The sequence below is a fragment of the Cibotium barometz genome, chromosome 2 (assembly GCF_041138505.1).
Source record: "Cibotium barometz isolate CiBa-2024 chromosome 2, ASM4113850v1, whole genome shotgun sequence".
In the NCBI taxonomy this organism is placed as follows: Eukaryota; Viridiplantae; Streptophyta; class Polypodiopsida; order Cyatheales; family Cibotiaceae; genus Cibotium; species Cibotium barometz.
In genome coordinates, this window is record NC_141047.1 from 49,667,694 (window position 1) to 49,673,406 (window position 5,713).

Here is a 5,713-nt window from a genome sequence, read left to right on the forward strand (position 1 = left end):
TGAGTAACGCATTTGCTGTCATAGCATTCTCTATCATCTGTGACATATTTGTTACTCGAGTCTTTATGCAATAGTCACGCACTTCCTTGGGCAGCCCACAACAATACTTCTCCACCTGCTCAGCCAAAGGCACTGCATGATAAGAAGTAACTGGGAGTAAAGCTTCCCAAAACTTCTTATTATAATCTTCAAGATTTTCACACTTTGATGCATCCAACTTGTGCCATGCTGTCATTACATCCACCTCAAAAGTAAATGTGAGCCATACAGAAGAGAACACCTGCTTAAACTGTACCCAAGTAGATGGTGCTATGCCCTGCAGAAGAAGAGTGGACCACCACTGCAATGCATTACCTTTGAGAAAAGTCGCAGCTTTTCTCACTTTAGAGGATTCCATGTAATTACCACCAGAAAAAGCAGCATCAAACTGCTGTAAAAAGGTAAGTGCCTTTAGTTTATCTTTGGCCCCACTGAATGTATCAAATTTCATAGCAGCTCACCCTTCCTTATAATCCTTCGCTTTACCCATAGGCGTTAGATTATCATAAGGAAGTGGCTTCACAAGATTGCTACCCCCATCATTCATGCCCATCATAGGGTCAACATTACCAATTCCCACACCTGGCATGCCATACATTCCAGCCATGTTTCCAAACATGCCATTATGCATACCGGGCTGCATGCCCCCATACATATTTCCTTGCATTCGTGGTTGCATGCCCCCAAACATGTTTCCTTGCATTCCGGACTGCATACCACCATACATATTCCCTTGCATACCAGGCTGAAAATTAGCTCCAAAAGTCCCTGGCATACCCATGCTTCCCTGAGGGTAACCCCCAGTCATGGATTGGAACACAGAGCCACCACCAAAATAACCTGGATGCATAGACTGCTGAGGAATAGATGGCTGTCCGAAAAAGGAACTCTGTGAGTTGGCACCAAAAGTATGTTGCATGTTCGGAAACTGTCCAAAAGATGGATCCTGTGGGAAGGCACCACTATGACCCTGAGGTGGGTTCTTAGAACGCACCTTCTTCTTCTTCTTTTCAGGCTCAGAACGGGATCTCATAAATTCAGCAAACTTCTCACTTTGTGTGAGCTGCATAAACACATCCGTTACATGTGCGAAACGATTTTTAAACTGAGCATCATCTTCCTCTTTACTAGGCAGATCTTCAGGCTGTGTTACATCCTCATCTTGTGCATCATCTGCAGCCTGTTCTCCTGCAAGAATATCCTCAGATTTATTTCTCTCAGGAGAGGTCTCTTGCTCTTCCTCTTCATTATAAAAATATTCGTCTTCTGTGTCTGACATGTTGCTGAATTTTTCAGCAATGACTTTCCTCGAGTCACGAGCTCACCCCCTTAAGAAAGTTGTTGATGGGTCCCGGCAACGGATCCTTGAAACCGGCCTCTGGTAGAAACCAAAGTGCGGTAGACTAGTAGTCACCCTTCCACTTGTAGTGCAAATAAATAACAAAATTTAACTGGAGCTAGAATGCCCCAAAACTGAAATGAAATCGACACCTGTTGGCCCCAAAGCTTGGCGCCCCTTTTGGTATTTCTTTATTCAAATTCAATGAGATGTAAAACTGAGTACACCAAAGCCAGCCAGGAGAATAAACCTGTATGTCCAATCTGGTAGCCCTCAAGACCTCTTAGCACAGAGGATTCACACACAGAGATCTGTGTCCCACAAAAGCAACACACTGTGCTTCCCTCTGATCAACCAAGACAATTCAGCAGGGCAGCCTTGAGCACACATCTGGCATATTCCATGAACATGGTTTCACAACTCAGTACAAACATACATCCATTGTCCAGTCTCTGTTTCCACCCTTCAAACTGCCATACCCCTCCTCTCACAAGGGGCCAGATAACACAACTCTGCAGCAGCAGACATAAGCCAGTGGAAAGAAAGAAAGATGGACAAGTTCACAGCTTACCAATTCAATGCGTGGTTCTGCACCCGTGGGACTGATCGTACCAGTCTGTACTTGCCAAAGACTATTTGTACTTTCCTCCCTGCAACCACCTGACTGATGCACCAACTATGTTCTGATAAAGCACCGCCTGCAATTGGAAATGCGCCGCGTGCTACTGTTTAGGACTGAACAGAATTGTACCTGCCTGTACCTGTGCGTACAGGTCAGCAGTATCCCACTGTACCAGTCCGTACAGTCTCTACGCTTGCAGCTGTTGCCTGTATGACGCACCTCCGCCTGTACCAGCTGTACGGGTCTGCACTGTACCCGACTGTACCAGCTGGACAGAGTTTTTCCTTGTTGCCTGTACATGTCCGTACAGGTTTGCAGCCGCCTGTACCATACAGGTCCGCACCTGCACAGCAGCCGCTTGCTGTCTGTTCCTGCCAGCGCCGCCTGAACGTGTACCTGCAGTCATACAACAGCCACGTGGACCGTACAGCCAGGGTCTGTACGGCCTGTTCTGTACGGAAACCAGCAGCCAGTCGACTCACGTTTCCCTTCTCCTCAACGCATGAAGCTTGCACGCTCCCCAAAAGCAAGAGAGAGAGAGATGAGAGAGGCGTGTACCAAAAGTGGAGTTTCCTCCCTCCAAAAATATCCTAAGGCCCTTACTTTAATGTTTATTAAAGTTCCTAAGGGCCACTTAGGCCTAGGGGCCACCCATGGTTAGAACATTAAAAATATTAATGTTCTTGGTCCCCCTTCACACTTGAAGATGTCCACACATCATTCCCTTTGTCCGGGCACCCCAAATATGAATCATTTAATATTTAATTTGCTCAGCAACCACCATGCCCACACTTGTGCTGTTCCATTTTCACAGGGTCATGACAGTTTCCCAAAAGAAAACTCTTATCACAGCACAGCATACCATACAGTAGACACACTTGTACGCTCTCTCTCTACCTTCCAAGGGTACTATCCATCTCAGTCATGGATTCCCTGTCCCCTGACCAATCAGTAGCAAGGCTGTACCAAACATGTGTCCACTCGTGTGATCACTGCCTGCATGTGACCTATCTCTTGGAGAAACCCAAAAACATGTTTCCACATGAAACAAAGACCTGTTTCAGCAAACATCGGGTGACCTGTTTTCCCATGAAACATCTGGTTTGGCCCAGCATGAAACCCATGTCCTGTTTCCACTTGAAAACATTCTCGGCACATACTCAAATGTAGTGCCAACTACACACAAACAAAAGAGAGAGCTCTTACTGAATATCTTCTTACGCCTGTTTTTTGGTGAAAAAAGGCTAGTTGGCTGCTGTACTGCAGATAAGAGACACAGGCACTGAATCTTTCTCTCTCCCTTTGGCTTTCGGAGGGCTGGCTGGTTGCTGTGCTGCAGTGTATACAGGCGCCTACTGAATTTCCCTCCCTCCTTGGCTTTTGGCAAGAGGTTGTCTGTCGGGCTGCACTGCTGTTCATACAGGCAATGCTGGACACAGAAGTGTGGACTGAAAGAGGGAGTGTAGGGCTGGACAGCAGGTTCACCCACAGGTGTTGTCTCTCTCGGCTGCAAGACAAGAGGCACATGGCTGAACAGGTCTCTCTCTGTCTTTCTCTCTCTCTTGGAAGGGAAGGAGCGGGCTGAAGGAGGCGCATAGCCGAGACTGTGTTGAGACTGTTTATGGGCTGTTTTACTTGGCTGCAAGTACATTGTGTACATGGGTTATTGGCTGCAAGTACAAGGTCACTTGGTGAACAGATTGCTTTCTTCCTGCTTGGAAGGAACAGATGTCAGAGGGACCTGCAGTTTTGGGCATACCTATGTAACATATTTGTGGGGCAGAATGAAACCGGCCTTCAGAAACTTGACGGGCGGTGAGAAATAAACACTCGCACACAAAACACTTCAACACCTTTGAGGACCTGGAAAAGGAAAACAAATAGGGGAAGCTAGAGCGCTCCTACAAACAGTACACGGACACCGATTGGCCCCAAAACGCAGTGGCACCCCTTGCGGTATTTCTTTAATTAATTATAAGAGAACTTTGATTACAATAAGGCTGGAAACTCAGCCGTCATAGTAGAACTTGTCATGTGCACAGTGGGTATCTACCGTGTGCTATACGCATGCAAGACTAGTTTCGAGGCTTGGGGAAGCTTGGAACTAGGCAGGCTGATTGACGAGCTGAGTTAGGGATATACTAACGGGCGGGCACCCAAGTATGGACGGGCGGGCGGCCAAGTGTGGACGCCCGATGACCGGCCAAGAGCCTATAAAAGGGTGGCCAAGGTTAGTTATTGGAATATAGAGAGTCTCGCGAGTTTGTGAGAGCTCTATGGTCTTGGAGCCTGGATCTAGTGCAGACGTGCACCTGCTTTATGCAGCCGAGGCCGACAGCAGTCTCGAGGCCAGCGAGGGCAGCTTCGTGGCGGTATGGGACGTCGCGAGGAGGAGATTGGTCGGTACGTCAACCTAGTTAGCTCAGCTCGTGGCTCGGTGGGGACAGCCAAGACTGTGGGCTTGCCCACGGCTGTCATGGTTGGGAGGTGAGTCAGGCCTGCACCCCCTTGCTTGTTTGCTGTTCGTTTGTTTGCAGGATTCGAGTTTCGAACCAAGATCGATCACGAGGGGATCCGTGGGGATTTGACAGTGGTATCAGAGCATACCTCGTGAACGAGCAAGTCGGTAGGTAGAGAAGAAGAGGTCGAAGAACGGTATGTGAAGAAAAAGCTTGCTGTTTTTTCTGTGCATACTGCAGTTTTCAGATTTTGTATGTGTTTTTTCTTCATCAAAGAAACCCATGTTGATGATGGGAGATGGTAGTTTTAATAGGGTTGATTGCTTTGCAAAGAAGAGGCTATGTGTGCAGTCGCATACCTTGCAGGGAGAGAAAACAGAAAAAAAAAAGGAAAAAGCATGATGCTTTTCGTAGCTTTTTGGCGCATGAGAGAGAGAGCGAGCGGAGAACTGGTTGACGTGCCGCTGGCGGGTGTGTGTATGGGCTGTAAGAAGCCCTGTAGGCAGGCGCCTAAGGCCATGTAGGCCTGCGTAGCTAGGCAGCCAGGCGCCTAGGCTTGCGTAGCCAGGCCTACGCAACCTAGCCCAGGCCAGCCCAGGCCAGGCCGACGCCCAGGCCAGCCCAGGCCAGGCCTACGCAACCTAGCGCAGGCAGCCCAGGCCAGGCCGACGCCCAGGCCAGCGCTCATGCCAGGCAGTTGGCGCCCAGGCCACGTACAGCCGGTTGGCGCCCAGACCACGCCCAGCAGTCTGGCGAAGCGCACGCTGCGGACAGCGCTTGAGCGAAGGTGCAGCTGACATCAGCAGTCCACGTCGGGCTAATTCAGGAGGGAAGCGAAAAAAAAAACGCTACGAAAGCATACGTTTTTTTTAGTGCTTTCGCTTTTTTTTTTTTAGGGGAGTTTAATTTTTTTTAAAAAAAGGTTTAAAAGTCCTCTCTCAAAGGTTTCAAGATGTTTATTTTTTAAGAAAAGCAAATATATATATATATATATATATATATATATATATATATATATATATATATATATATTTATTCACATAAAAAAAAAACACAAAAGCTAAAGCAAAAGCTAAGTCTAGCTTTTCGAGTTTTTTTGGCTTTTGGGAAACCTTTATAAACCCCCTCTAGTGGGCTTCTTGCCACACATCTCTCGAGTTCTCAAGTTCTCAAGTTTTCAAGCTCTCAAGCTCTCGAGTTCGCTCGCACTTTCATTGTGCAAAGATTGACTTTTCTCTCCACGTACCCTCTTCA